This window comes from Kogia breviceps, chromosome 9 (genome assembly GCF_026419965.1).
Source record: "Kogia breviceps isolate mKogBre1 chromosome 9, mKogBre1 haplotype 1, whole genome shotgun sequence".
NCBI lineage: Eukaryota > Metazoa > Chordata > Mammalia > Artiodactyla > Physeteridae > Kogia > Kogia breviceps.
The window spans coordinates 17955719-17971161 of NC_081318.1; the positions used below are offsets into that span (position 1 = coordinate 17955719).

The 15443-nt window shown below is 46.2% G+C and overlaps 1 pseudogene; it reads left to right on the plus strand.

Annotated features, from left to right (window-relative positions):
• The first annotated feature begins 9114 nt into the window (after window positions 1-9114).
• Window positions 9115-9408, plus strand: LOC131762984 (protein S100-A10 pseudogene; annotated as a pseudogene).
• The last annotated feature ends 6035 nt before the right edge of the window (window positions 9409-15443 follow it).

Sequence of the window (15443 nt, forward strand, 5' to 3'; positions counted from 1 at the left end):
CGTGACCTGGGTCGGTTTTGATGTATGTCAGCCACCTGGCGAGACGGATGAAAATACACATGCCCAGGCCCGGCCTCAGAAACAACACTGGATCTGCATCTCCTGGGGGTGGCCCAGGCATCTGTGTAGGTGACATGCTGCCCGGAGGATTCTGATGCTTTCCCGGTTGAGCCACCACTGGGGCACAGATGAGCAGCCCCGCTCTCAAAGCACCTCAGCTGACAGCAGCTAGGAGCAAAACCTCCTTCGAAGAGGGAACGTCCGGGAAGGAGGCGGAAGGAAGCTTTCTCACTAAGTTCCAGGGGGAGAACTGGCCACAGAGACCATGAACCCAATGAAGTAATGTGGGATTTTTAAACCTCTTTTAGGTCACACAGCAACTCTCCTGTCACCAGCATGGTCTTCACTAGGGTGTCCACTTGCCCTCGGTTTGCTTCTCAGAACAGCGGTGGGAAGATGGTAAGTAGGTGCCATTTTTGTAGCCCGCGCTGGTCCCTTTCAGCTCCTGTAACGTTCGTTCCCAGGAGTTACGCCACCGGTGTGGGGAGGACAGCCACAGAATCGCAAAGGCCCATCCAGCCCGAGGGCTAGGTTACATCAGAGGCCACACTTTTATAGTCTCCAATTTCCAGACATCAACAAGTCTTTAATAGGGAGCAAAGGAAAAACAGTGAAGGTTTTGAACTACCTACAGAAAAACAAGAAACTTCTGAACCGAAGAACATAGGTCTTCTTTACCTGTTTAAATTAAAGAGAAATGCATGTGCCTGGACACCAGGGAATTTAGGTCGACAAATGGAGGAAAAAATACCAGGGTCCTCCCAGCATCTCAAACTCTCTAGTAGTCTAGGAATATGAACACCAAAGGCCTTTGGGCTTGTGGGGAGTCTGGAGCTCTCCCAGTGCCTATGCTGATAATCTGGGCTTCCTCCCAGGCTCCTACCCAGACACATTCCTCAGGAAATATCTGGATGGCTATGGGGACTGTTGGGTCACTGAACAAGGGTGCAGTCCTCTGCCTCTCCCACAGCCGGCAGACACTCCCGTTACTTGCTGCCTCTGAGGGCAGCCTTCTCTGCCTGCCTCTGGGGTGAGGATGGCACCAGAGCATCTGCCCAGCTGCCGGGAGCTGTGGCCTCCATCTCAGCCTGCCTGCCTCGGGCGCCCCAGGTCAGGAGCTGGGAGATGGGAACACTGCGGTAGAAGATGGGAGATGAGCCTTCCACTGTGCTTTCAGTGTGGAATCAAGCCAAGGATCTAATCAAGATGTTAACCTTCATTAGACCTTGTGCAATTTTAAATATCCGGTTCCTAGATGCTCCATTGTGCTCTCCACTAGGGATGACTTGCTATGATTCCCCAAAGCCATTCTTTCCAAGTTATCTTTATCGACTTGCACAGTGGACCCAGCAGGAGCTTAGGTGGATATTTTTCAGACAGAGCCTCTTGTTGCAATAATACAGTTGGATCTGTCCCATCCGCATCTGTGCTCTGTGTGAAGGGGTGCTCGCCCAGGACAAGTACCACAGAAGTCATGTTCTTGGATGGGGGAGGGGAGGGCAGGACCCTCCTCCGCCTTCTCGCAAGCTTGGCTCTTTTGCTAAGAATGGGGGAATTAACGGTAAAAAATGAGATCAATAAGTGATCTTTTATTTAAAAACAGAACAAAACAAAAACAAACCTTTTCTCCTAAAGGTCCTATGCAGATACAAAGTGTGTTAAGGAAACTGCCCCCAGCAGTATACGTTACTGCCCTGCCCACCAACCCCTATTCTGTGGCCCATTCTCTGTCCTCCTACTGAGAATGCATCCCTGCCCCCAGTTTCTACCTCTCCAGAGTCAGCTTGTCCTTCAGTTCCCAGTTTAAGTCCCAATTTCTCTGAGAAGTTTTTCAGCCCCAGTCCACACAGATTTCTCATTTCAATCTTGTTTTGCCAACAAAGCGATACGATCCTTCATCAGGATCCATGTATCCAGCATCTAAAGTGTCCTTCCTGGGGTGCATCAGAATAGGAATAAGACAGGATAGCATTAAGAGAAAACCTTGGGGGCAGGAAATAATAGCGAGTTCAACCCTGACCCAAAAGACCTCTCTGGATCCTAAGCATTTACAATCTCATGACTTCAGCTCCTGACAAGGTTCACAGTGAGAAGCACATTATTTGAGAAGCTGAAAAAGAAAAAGCCTTTGAAGGTGATCCTAGCCCATTGCCATGTGAGACAGGTGGGGAGGGGTTATACAGGGGCAAGAACCTGGGTACCCTATTCTGGCTCAGGAAACGGGGCATGTTTGGAGGGTGAGTGTGAATGTCCGGGCATCTGAAAGGCGCAAGAATTGGGGGAACTCAGTACGGGGATAGTAGGTGGAAGGAAGCTAGTCCTACAAATCCACGGTGGGTAGGATGATGCAGGGATGCTCCCAGAGATGGTACCCAGCCAGTGAGATGAACCAGTGTGGGAAAAGGCAGGATGGATTATAGATTGGCCCAAGACCTGGGTTGTAGCTGTTTGTTAACCAGCAATGTGACTTTTTATGAGCCAAGAAACCTGAAATCTTAATTTCTTTATCTGGATAAAGGAGGTGAAAAAGTCCTTAACTAGATTATAGTTTAAACTTTCCACCCCTGGAAGGTCATTGTCGCAATTCTGTGACTATCCGGAACAAGGGCAAGTAGCACAAGCTGCTCATTTTCCAACAGAAGTGGAGGAAGGAGCATACAACAGCATGGGAAGCTGCGTGGGAAGGAATTCTGGGGACTGCAGTTCCATAAACAAATGTTTACTGGGCGCTTTGTGCAAAGCCCATTCATTCTGAGGGAAGCTGGGGCCAAAAATAATATTAGGCATTTCAGAATGGCCATAACTCTGATATCTTTTCCTTTTCAAAAACTTTTTACTGTGCTCAGTTCTGTTCATTAGATCAGCCTGCTAAGCGTAACCTTCAGTCTCACAAAGTTAGAAGACAGCTTCATTGATGCATTCTTCTAAAAAGGCATTTTGTGAAGGTTCATACTATCATGCCATAATTTTTATCACCTCTCATGTAGAAAGCAAAGTACACTTTCACTACCAAAGACTTTCCAATTAAAACACCACTTAGTACCCATATAGAGCTGACATTTTTAAAAACTCCCTAGGCTGAACTTTCAAAAACTATGACTTCACCCTCTCCAAGGTTCACAGTAACTTTCAATCATTTTTAAGCATCAGTCTGCAAAACATATGAGTGTGGTCCAGTCTCATTAGCAAACCCTAAGCAAACGCATACAAGATACTGGATAATGTTTTGCAACCCACCAGCAGCTTCCTTTGGTTCCCTGTGCTTATCAGATCATGTAAAAAAAAAAACATCCAAAATCAGTCTCAGAAATATGTAGGGTGTCAAGATGACACGTACAAACGCTCCTATTAAAGTCTGGACCCAGACCTAAATGTTCACCTGTTTGGATCCAGGGGCTTGAATCAATTGCAGGTACATAAACACCCACAAGGACAAGTGCACCTTTCTGGAAGAGCCAGCCAGGCGGCAAGGTGAAAGGGTCACCCCCGCCCCTCCACAGCGTTGAGTCGACTCTCACCCTCAGACGGAGATGGGCACCCAGGCACACGACGTCCCCACTCCTGGAACACGCGGGCCGCCGGAAGGCTTGACAGCGGTGGCAGTGGTCACCGGCCTCGCGTGCCAACCAGAGCGAGGACAGTGTCTCCGCCCGGGCCAGACAGACCCAGCAACTCGGCACAGGCGCAGGGACCAATCGCAGTGTGTCCCCGGGCTCACAGCCAATGGGGATGCGCGGTGGCCAGCCAATGAGGGTGCAGGCAGTGTAAGAAACAGTGTAACATTTTTGTCTGAAGGCGACGCAAGAAGGCGGGGAGAGAGGGGGAGGGGCGGTGCTGAACTTCTCACCTTTGCCCGATGGCTCCTTTCCAAGCGGAGGCTAAGGGGGCAGGGAGGGGATACCTGTGTCACCTCAGGTGCCCCAAACGTCTTGTATGTGCACACAGAGAACTGAACGGATGTCCTCCGACTGGGTCTGCTCACCTGACCTGGAGCCCCAGTATCTTCATCCCTCAGACGGGGCTCTGACACCTGCCTTACTGGGTTATCCTGAGACTTAAGAGAAGAGTAGGTCAATAAAGGGTCTAGAGCAGAGGCTCCCTGTCTCAGGGGAAAAGATGAGAGCATGCAGGTGTGAGGAAATAGACGCATAAAAGGGGGAACCCGGGAATGATGTTTTAAACTAGGGAAGAAGAAATGGGGGTGGGGCTTAAGAGGGGCTGGGCAGAAAAGGCCTTTAAAAGGTGGGATCAAAATAGCAAGAAGAGGGCTTCCCTGGTGGCGCAGTGGTTGAGAGTCCGCCTGCCGATGCAGGGGACACGGGTTCGTGACCCCGGAAAATCCCACATGCCGCGGAGCGGCTGGGCCCGTGAGCCATGGCCGCTGAGCCTGCGCGTCCGGAGCCTGTGCTCTGCAATGGGAGAGGGCACAACAGTGAGAGGCCCACATACCATAAAAAAAAAGCAAGGAGGAAAGGTGCTGTCTCTTTGAGACAAGAGGAAACATATTCTTCATTTTCCCCCTAATACAGATAGACTCATGTGTCTAGGTTTCTTTTTCCTTGAATTCTTGCACCCCTGAATGTTTCAGGATGTGGTGTTCCCATGCCTTCAGTTTTACCCTAGGAAGCAGCAGCCAGGCCAGGTGCCCTTTGCTGCTCTCTGACCTGGGGCAAGCTGCTTCACCCCGGAGCAAGGGTGAACCCGAGGTCACGCAGCCTCGCTGAAGCAACCTGGGCCTGGTGGCACTCAGATCGGGATTCTGATCCAGGATGCACCTCAAAGTGACCGTGAGGGTCATAAATGAGTTCTACCTAAAGCAGACAAATAGGGTGCCGGGCACACAGCGGGCACTCCCGAAATTCAACTTCGGGTTTTGGTGGAACATTAAATTAAACGTTGTGTTATGTAGAAAGAAACTGCCACATGGAAAGTACCCAGTAGGAGCAAATTCTCCTTCTCCTTTTCAAGGTCAATGTAAAATGTTCATTTTAAAATCAAATTCTGCCTAGGTCGAGGCTGTCCGTGACCCATTAAAATCAAATTCTGCCTAGGTCGAGGCTGTCCATGACCCAGGGTCACGGAGGGTCCCCGAGGAACGGCTTTTCTCCCCTCCCCCACTCCCTGGTTTCTCTTCCCTGGCCCCGCTCCTTGCCTCCCACCACCAGCCTCAGAGTTGCTGAGACCCCCTGGGAGCAGAGGGCATTCAGAAGTCTGTGTACCTCTGTCTTGGAGAGCCTTACGTTTGCACCGAGAGGGCACACAGAGGTCCAGGAACCAACCTGCCTGGCCTTCATCTAGTCACCCCCTCCCCCAATCAACCACCTCCCCACACTCATCTGTCTCACTGCATGAGGCCCACTGGGAGCAGATCTGCACCTAGAAGAAAAGCAGTCCTGGGGTGGGTGTTGCTAAGAAGGTTCCTTACCTGCCGCAGCCTGATTTCTTGATAGAAAATGAAGATCTCTGGTCCACTTCAGTCAACCTTCCCTGCAGCTGTGAGGCAGGAGGCTCTGCTCATGAACCCTGGGACCTCCGGGTGGCCTCTCACCAGCTTTGGATACAACCAGAGTTCTCCACGGCAACAGCCAAGCACACCCCATCCCCTTCTGACCCTGACCCCTCCCTCCCAGTACCAGAGATCCTGCCCTGTACATGCCTCCTCATGGTAACCTAGATCCTGTCCCCAATGCCAGTCCCCTAAGTAGCATAGATTCCACCCTGAAATACCCCTGCCCTCCACCAGTCTGAGAGCACTTCCTCCCCTCAGATCCAGCTCCACACCTGTCCCAACGGGGAGCTAACATTCTTGCATTAATGCCAACCCAGTATGGCCACCTGTGTCCTCGGCCTTAACTTTCTGGTTGGAGAAACAGCCTTTTTCACTTGTTCTCCATTGTTGGGGATGACGTACTTAAGATCATTTAAAAATAAAAATGGAGGAACTGTGGTTCAGGCGTCTCCAATGGAGCTGGGTGGCCATTGTGGATGTGGTTTCAGACACATTCTTGCATCAACTCCTGAATTTTCTGAACTATCTCAAACTCAAGGACGTCATCAGCTGTTTTCAAAACGATATCTGCTAACAGCTGCCAGTTGCAACCTTATGGTCTCAGGGTCTCCCCTTGTAACTATGCAACCATTTGGGGCCCCATCCAATCCGTGCTTAACAAGCACCCTTACTTCGTGCCAGCTCCAATCCTAACTCTTGGCAAACAACTTACGTAATTTTATGGGTTTTGTATATAGAAGCCTCCTTCATTTTGTGGTCCGGTGGACACAATTCAAGTGCTTTTTGAATCTGTGTCTCCTGCGTACGGTCCTCATTTCGGCTCACATGAAACTCTGCTCTATCCCTTATTATAAATTGTTTATTGATTATTTACATCAACTTTGTTTTCCGTCCATTTCATGTGATGAAGAGCAAGGGGTCTCAGATTCTATCTCCTCCAAACAAAATAAGAATAATGGATCGTGTATTGAGCACCTACTATGTCCCTAATCCTTTTGGATGACCTTGTGAAGAGTCTTCTCTTGCTCATTTTATAGTTGGGGAAGCCAGCTCAGAGAAGGGCAGTGACCTGCCTCAGGTTTAAACACCTAAAGTTCTCTCTGGTCTTCTGCTCACCACTCCTCCTTGGGTGGCATTTAGTGAAAGGAATATTAACTATCTTTCACCAGAGAGAAATTTGCACGATTCTGTAAGTTTCAGAGCAAAAGACCCTCAGCTGTGAACTGAGGTCTGTGGACAGTAGCTTATAGGGAGGGATGAGGAAGGCAGAGATCCATGGAGAGGTACATTCTCTGACTCCAGTTATGAGCTCCCAGCACTTCTGCTAAGAGGAACCTTGGATGCAATCTAAGATGGGCTTTTGCCCTCCATTTCCTTTGCACAAGGCCAGATTCTGGCTTCCAGGAGAGGCTGGGAATATAGTAGGCTCCTTTATGGGGAGCAGGTATTGCTGGGTCAGCATGGCTGGGCACTTTCTGCTGTAGAAGGGCAGATATATGACTACCAAGACATGTCCCCGGGTGAGAGTACCCATCCTCCCCGGACCTCCAGAGTAAAACTCCCACAGGCTCAGGGCCTGTCATCATGACTCAGCACCAAGGGACCTCCTTCTGGGGTTTCTGTTTTAAGGGTTTAATGTATATGAAAGTGTTTTGAAATGTAGAAAGAGCTATACAAATACTGATATAGAAAGTTGAGGCTTGAAACTATAAAATTCCTAGAAGAAGACATATGGGAAAATCTTCATAACATTGGTTTTGGCAATGATTTCATGGATATGACACTGAAAGAACAGGCAACGAAAGCCAAAATAGACATCAAACTAAAAGCCTTCTGCACAGCAAAGGAAACACTCAACAGGGTAAAAATGCACACCAGAGAATGGGAGAAAGTATTTGCAAATCTTATGTCTCATAAGGGATAATATCCAAAATATGTAAGGAACTCCTACTACCCAACAACAAAAAAGCAAATAACCTTTTTAATAAATGGGCAAAGGACTTGAACTGAGGTTTTTGAAAAGAAGACATACAAATGGCCAACAGCTATATGAAAAGGTGCTCAGCACCACTAATCATCAGGGAAATGCAAACCAAAACCACAATGAGATATCACATCATACCTGTTAGGATGGCCATTATCAAACAAACAAAGTCTGGCAAGGATGTAGAGAAATTGGAACCCTGTGCACTGTTTCTGGGAATGTAAAATGGTGCAACTATTAGGGAAAACAGTATGGAGGTTCCTAAAAAAATTAAAAATAGAACTAACATATGATCCAGCAATCCCACTTCTAGGTATTTATCTGAAAGAACTGAAAGCAGGATCTTAAAAAGATGTCGGCACGCATGTTCATTTCAGCATTATGCACAATAGCCAAGAGATAGAAGCAACCTAAATGTCCATCGACAGATGAATGAACAAAGAAAATGTGGTATATACATACAATGGAATATCATTCAGTCATAAAAAAGATGGATAAACCTTGAGGACATTATGCTAAGTGAAACAAACCAGTCACAGAATGAGAAATACTGCATGATTCTACTTATATGAGGTATCTAGAGTAATCAACCTCATAGAAACAGAGTAGAGTGGTGGTTGCCAGGGGCTGGGGGAGTTGCCAGAGGGAAATGGGGAATTGCTGTTTAATGGGTATAGAGTTTCAGTCACGGATGAAAAATTTCTAGAAATCCCTGTACAACATTGTGCATATAGTTAATAATATGGTACTGTACACTTATGAATTTGTTGAGGGTAAATCTCATTTTATGTGTGTGTGTGTGTGTGTGTGTGTGTGTTTTGACCACAACTGAAAAAAAAAAGAGGCTAAGTGATTTACTCAAAATTCAAAAGCTAATCAATGTGGTCTCATTTTGGTTTTTTTCCCATGATTATAATGTAACTCATGAAACTTTGTGGTCAAATATATTCTTTACTCATTCAATATTTTTTTTTTTTTTTGGCCACACTGCATGGCATGCGGGATCTTAGTTCCCTGACCAGGGATCAAATCTGCACCCTCTGCAGCAGAAGCATGGTGCCCTAACCACTGGAATTCCTAACCAGGGAATTCCCCATTAAAGAAATATTTATTGCATGTTCACTATGTGCCAAACATTGTTTTAGGTGCTGGAGATATGACCATGAACAAAACAGACATAAATGCTGATCCTTGTTGAATTTTAATTCTAGTGCTGGGAAAATTTTAAAAAAGACAAATGTGTTTATAGTATATTAGAAGGTGATAAACTAAGACCACATCCCAGCTACCAAGTGAATAAAGGAGTTGACCAATGATTTGATTTACAAGAACTGAACCTGCCCGACCCATGGTCTTCCTCATCCTTTCATTTCATCCTTTCAGCTCTCCAGGCTCAAAACCAGGGAGTCACCCTTGACTCCCCTCTTTCTGTGGCGTCCTCCCACCATCAACCCATCAGGATATTCTGTGGGCTTTGTCTTCAATATCTAGTGATTTCTAACCTCGTCCACCACCAGACCCCTCCACACCTTCTGCTAAGGTTTGAACAGACCTCACTGAAATGCCATGTCAAATGAAACATGCCATGGAAACCATGTTGCTCACGTTTCACAGATTTGCTGGGGATAAAGTCTACTTTACAAAGGAGGACCTGAGGATACTCATGGGAAAGGAGTTCCCTGGATTTTTGGAAATCAAAATATTGAAGGACCTGGACCAGTAGGAAGATGGTTAAGTGGGCTTCCAGAGCTGCTTTTTGCTAAATGCTGGGCTCACTATTGAGTGCGATGACTGTTTTGTGGTACACATGAAGCAGAAGGGAAAGAAGTCAGCATGGAGCATTACTCCACCATGATTAGAGTTATCCCACTGGGACACTTAAGAAATCTGTCCCATAGCTTCCCCCTGTATAAGGATTTCATGGGCAGATAGGGCCCAGTAGAAAATGTACAAATAAAATCCAACTCCCATTTGACAAGCAGAGAAAGCAGAGTCAGTTAAAGCCAGATAAGCTTTTTTTTAAAAATAAATTTATTCATGGCTGCATTGGGTCTTCGTTGCTGTGCGCACGCTTTCTCTAGTTGTGGCGAGCGGGGGCTACTCTTCGTTGCTGTGCAGGGGCTTCTCTTGTTGCGGAACATGGGCTCTAGGCGTGTGGGCTTCAGTAGTTGTGGCGCGCAGGCTCAGCAGTTGCGGCGCATGGGCTTTGTTGCTCCGCGACATGTGAGATCTTCCTGGACCAGGGATCGAACCCATGTCCCCTGCATTGGCAGGCAGATTCTCAACCACTGCGCCACCAGGGAAGTTCCAGATAAGCTTTTGATTTTTATATTGGTCACATCCTCTTACCCTCAAAAAACAACTTCCTTTATTTCGTTCCTAAAAAGATGGTGATATGATAAATGCTAAGAAGGAAAATAAAGCAGGGGAGGGAGATGGGGAGTACAGGGGGAGGCGGTCCACTTCATATAGGTAGAGGGCATAGCAAATGCAAAACCCCTTGGGCGGGGTTGTGTCAAGTGCAGAGCAAGGCATCCCCGTGGCTGGAGCAGAGGGAGAGAGTGAGTGAGGAGGAGGATGGTGAGAGATGAGGTTAGAGGAGCGAAGGGCAGGGGGCAGGGCTTTCCTGGGACCTCTCTGGCTGCCGTATCAAGAAGAGGCAGTGAAAAAGTGATGCGGGAAGCCTGGAGGCGAGCTAAGCCCTTACAATAACACAGGTGAGAAAATATGAGAGCTGGTGGTGGACGAGGTTAGAAATCACTAGATATTGAAGACAAAGCCCACAGAATATCCTGATGGGTTGATGGTGGGAGGACGCCACAGAAAGAGGGGAGTCAAAGGTGACTCCCTGGTTTTGAGCCTGGAGAGCTGGAAGGATGAAATGAAAGGATGAGGAAGACCATGGGTCAGGCAGGTTCAGTTCTTGTAAATCAAATCATCGGTCAACTCCTTTATTCACTTGCTACATAAAATGAAGTTTCATTATACAAAGCATACACATTCCACTTGTAAAACTGAAAACATTTGAGCCCACCTTGGTCTTCTCTCCACCTTTATCGATTTAACTACTGTTATTTGTTTGGTATGGATGCTCCCGGATCCTTTGCTAGATGTTTACATACCTACAGATATTCCCTTGGAAAATATAGTTTTGTGAGTTCTGGAAGGAAAGAACTTTACATAAATACATCAATCTGCAACTTGGTGTTTTCATTCAATAATATGAGTTGGAAATGAGTTCATATTTGTACATAGAGATCTACCTCGTTTGTTTTCATGGCTGCATGATATTTCTTATGTTAGACAACTTTAAAGGAATGGTGAATTCATTTGAAAGTGGAGAAAACTTTTGCAAGGTGTATTAGTCAGGGTTCTTCAGAGAATCGGAATATATTTATACGAGGGCTGAGAGAGGTGTGGGGGACAGGCAGGGGAAGCTGCCCTAATTATTGCAGAAGGTAGAAACAGGACAGCAGAGAGCAAGGAGTTGTTTTTTTAGGAAAAGTGGCAACAGAGATGGGATTCCCCCATGCTGTCCTCAACTCAATGTTTGTGAAGGCACATTTCTTATTAACCTAGGAGACGTGAATTGTTCCAGCAGTGAAAGTGAATGATTTTATAGACTCATAAACTCATGGATTCCTGTTGCTGGCAGTCTCATGCCGTTATTGGTGGTTTACTGCCCTGTGCACATGGGGACTTTGCTGCCACGTGGGGTGGAAGGCAGAGGGCTGGAGGCAGGCAGGTTCTCACTCTAATTTGAGCTGCTCCTCAAGAGATATGATCATGGGACTTCCCTGGTGGCACAGTAGTTAAAAATCCGCCTGCTGGGCTTCCCTGGTGGCGCAGTGGTTGAGAGTTCGCCTGCTGATGCAGGGGATACGGGTTCGTGCCTCTGGCCGGGAAGATCCCACATGCCGTGGAGCAGCTGGGCCCGTGAGCCATGGCCGCTGAGCCTGCGCGTCCGGAGCCTGTGCTCCGCAACGGAAGAGGCCACAACAGTGAGAGGCCCGAGTACAGCAAAAAAAAAAAAAAAAAAAAAAAATCCGCCTGCCAATGCAGGGGACACGGGTTCGAGCCCTGGTCTGGGAAGATCCCACATGCCATGGAGCATCTAAGCCTGTGCGCCACAACTAATGAGCCTGTGCTCTAGAGCTCCCGAGCCACAACTACTGAGCCCACGTGCCACAACTGCTGAAGCCAGCGCACCTAGAGCCTATGCTCTGCAACAAGCGAAGCCACCGCAGTGAGAAGCCCGCGCACCGCAACGAAGAGTAGCCCCTGCTCTCAGCAGCTAGAGAAAGCCCGCGTTGAGCAACAAAGATCCAACGCAGCCAAAAATAAATTAAAATTTAAATTTAAAAATTTATTTTATAAAAAAAGGAGAGATGTGGTCTGGGAGAAGGTGGATCACTTTCAGTCTTTGGGATAATCTTAGAGATAATCTCTAAACAGACAGACCAAGGTTCGCAGCAGGTGCCTTATACCAGCATGAGGCCCATGGACTGTAAGGGCTGGAAGGACCCCAGGGTCCCAGACCTTAACCCAAGGTCTTTATGTTGCAGCTGAGGAAGCTGGACAACTTGATCATCAGAGTTCAGGTGTAAGGTCCTATCTTTTGTTCTGAAAACTGAATTGTATAAGCATAGGATTGGCAATTCCTAGTTTAGCATCAATTTATATTTAAAAGTTTTGGGTGGATCGTTGATAAAAGCTTTGTGTGAGTTGGCACTAAGATATGGTTATGAAAAATGAGCATGTATATTTAAAGATAGTCATTATATTTATAAAATAAAATTAATACTTGTTCATGGTAGGGAATTTGAAAAATATTAAAAAGTATATAGACAAAGTCAGAAATCATCCATAAAATCCAACATCTCTACTACCTAAAGCCAATAATTGTAAATATTTTGTGTGTACGTATAGGTCAAAAATATTATATAAGGCAATCATGTTGCATCTACAATTCTGTATTGCACTTAAAATTAAACTTTTCATTTTGTGCTCGCTTCGGCAGCACATATACTAAACTTTTAATTTTGAGATAATTGTAGATTGACATGCAGTTGTAAGAAATAATACAGAGATCCCACGTACCCTCTACCAAGTTTTCCCCAGTGGTAACATCTTGGAAAAACTATAGTACAATATCACAATCAGCACATTGACATTTATAATCCACTGATATTATTCAGATTTCCCTCTTTTACTTATACACATTTGTGAGTGTGTGTGTGTTTAGTTCTCTACAGTTTTATCACGTGTGTAGTTTCATGTATCCACAACCACAGTGAAACCCAGAATAGTTCTAGTACCACAAGGAGTTCTCATTTTGCCCTTTTATAATCACACCCCCTTACTCTCATACCCACTCACTCATTGCTGACCCCTGGCAACCACTAATCTGTTCTCCATGTCTAAATTTTGTCTTTTCAAAGACGTTATATAAATGAATCATAACTGCCTTTTGAGATATATATATATATATATATATATATATATATATATATATATAAAACCTTTTAGAATTGTTTTTTTCCACTCAGCATAATTTCCTTGAGATCTGTCCAGTGTGTATCACTAATTCACTTCTCTGTATTGCTGAGTACTATTCTGTGGTATGGATGTACCAGTTTGTTTAACTAGAGGAGGTGAGGTAGGTCAGCCATGTTGCCTGTTGTCCCTGTTTATTTTAGCCTCTACCAGAAAGAGTTGAAGGACATCTGGGTTGTTTCCAGTTTTGGGCGATTAAATAAAGCCTCTATGAGCACTCATGTACAAGTTTTTATGTGAAGATATGTTTTCATTTCTCTGGGACAGATGTCCAAGAGCTTGATGACTGGGTCATGTAGTAATTGTGTGTTTAATTTATAAGAAACTGCCTAAAATTTTTGTGAAGTGTGAATCACATTTTTTTTTTTTTCTTTTGGCCATGGCACGCAGCTTGCAGGATCTTAGTTCTCAGACCAGGGACTGAATCCGTGACTCCTGCAGTGAAACGGCAGAGTCCTAACCACTGGACCACCAGGGAAGCCCCTGAATCATACTTTTTTTTTTTTTTTTTTTTTTGCGGTACGCGGGCCTCTCACTGTTGTGGCCTCTCCCGTTGCGGAGCGCAGGCTCCGGACGCGCAGGCTCAGCGGCCGTGGCTCACGGGCCCAGCCGCTCCGCGGCATGTGGGATCTTCCCGGACCGGGGCACGAACCCGTGTCCCCTGCATCGGCAGGCGGACTCTCAACCACTGCGCCACCAGGGAAGCCCAGAATCACAGATTTTTAACATGTAGTGTGAATATTTCTCTAAGTAATAAAGTAGGCTTTGCAAAAAAGATTTTAAATGACAACATTACATTTCATGGGATGGGTATAGCATAATTTAGTTAAGCTTTTCCCTAATGTTGAACATTTTGGTTGTTTCAGATTTCTCTTTCCCTGTAGAAATCATGATTAGACGCCCGCACGTGCAGTTGGTGTGAAGAACAGGCCGGCTGGAACTGTTCTGGCCGTGCCCAGTGATGAGAAGTTTCGGAAAGATTGATTTGTGTTAACTTCACTGCACAGGGGCCTGAGGGAGACATCAGAATGCCACCCTTTTTGTCGTTCAGTAAGAAATACAACCATCGCACACACAGGGAGTGTGCATGGTGGCACTGGCGTAAACGACATCCCCTTTGTCCTGTGTTGGAAGGCTAACATAACTGTAAACTCCTTTTTGGTTTACCAGGAGAAAGACACCAGAATGCCACAACTCTTCCTGCGGTCAGGTGCCAGGGTGATCAGATGGTCCCCCGGTGAGCTTGGAACCAGGAAAAGGGTGGACTACCTCTAATGGCCCCATTTTCGTGGTCTAGTGCCTCCTTCTCATCTTGGGAATGGTCTTGTCATAGAACAGAACTCAGGACATCTGCTGGCTGAGATGCACACGGCTTCAGTGGGCTCTGCCCATGGTCACTCTCTTGATTTCTGCATGTCTGTGTGCAAAACCTCTTCTGATGGACACAGTATTTATTTTGTGAATTGATGCCCTCTATCAAGTCCTGTGAGCCGGTAGCTTTTCTCTCTCCTTCCACTGACTTTCTCTTTGGTTTTGGATCCATTTTGGGTGGATTCTGCTGTTCAGCACTCAGTGGGAAATGCAGTTTCCTCATTCCTAAGTTCTTGGAGAATACTTCACTGTAGCCTCTGAGTGCTTACAGCTGCTACTATTGTAAATAGCTTTCATTATTACAAATAACTTGCGCTCTTACAAACAACCCATTCTACATGCATCTTGTCTTTTTTTTTTTTTTTTTTTTTTTTTTGCGGTATGCGGGCCTCTCACTGTTGTGGCCTCTCCCGTTGCGGAGCACAGGCTCCGGACACGCAGGCCTAGCGGCCATGGCTCACGGGCTTAGTTGCTCCGCGGCACGTGGGATCTTCCCGAACCAGGGCACGAACCCGTGTCTCCTGCATCGGCAGGCGGACTCTCAACCACTGCGCCACCAGGGAAGCCCACATCTTGTCTTTTTAAAATTACTTCTTTAAGGGAAATTTTAGAAGCGTAGTCATTGGGTTCAAGAGTATGAACATTTTTTGTTGTTGTTGGTGGCGGTGATCATTTACAATGCTATCCCTAGAAAAGTATAATAGCTCATTCTGGAGCTTTGTGAGAACGCCCACTTCATTTTATGTTATCAACACTGGCCAGTAGATGTTTTAATGCAAATTTGGTAAGTGAAAAGGGTATCTGTTTTAATTTGTATGTCATCGATTTTCAATGGGCTGAGAGCTAACGTGTAAACAGCCTGCCCCCTGAGGCAAGGCTAAGGGTTATTAGCAGGGCTGGGCCACTTCCAGTTTTCAGAAGTGCTCAGAACTTTCTATGGCACTGACCGCAGTAAGAAAAGAT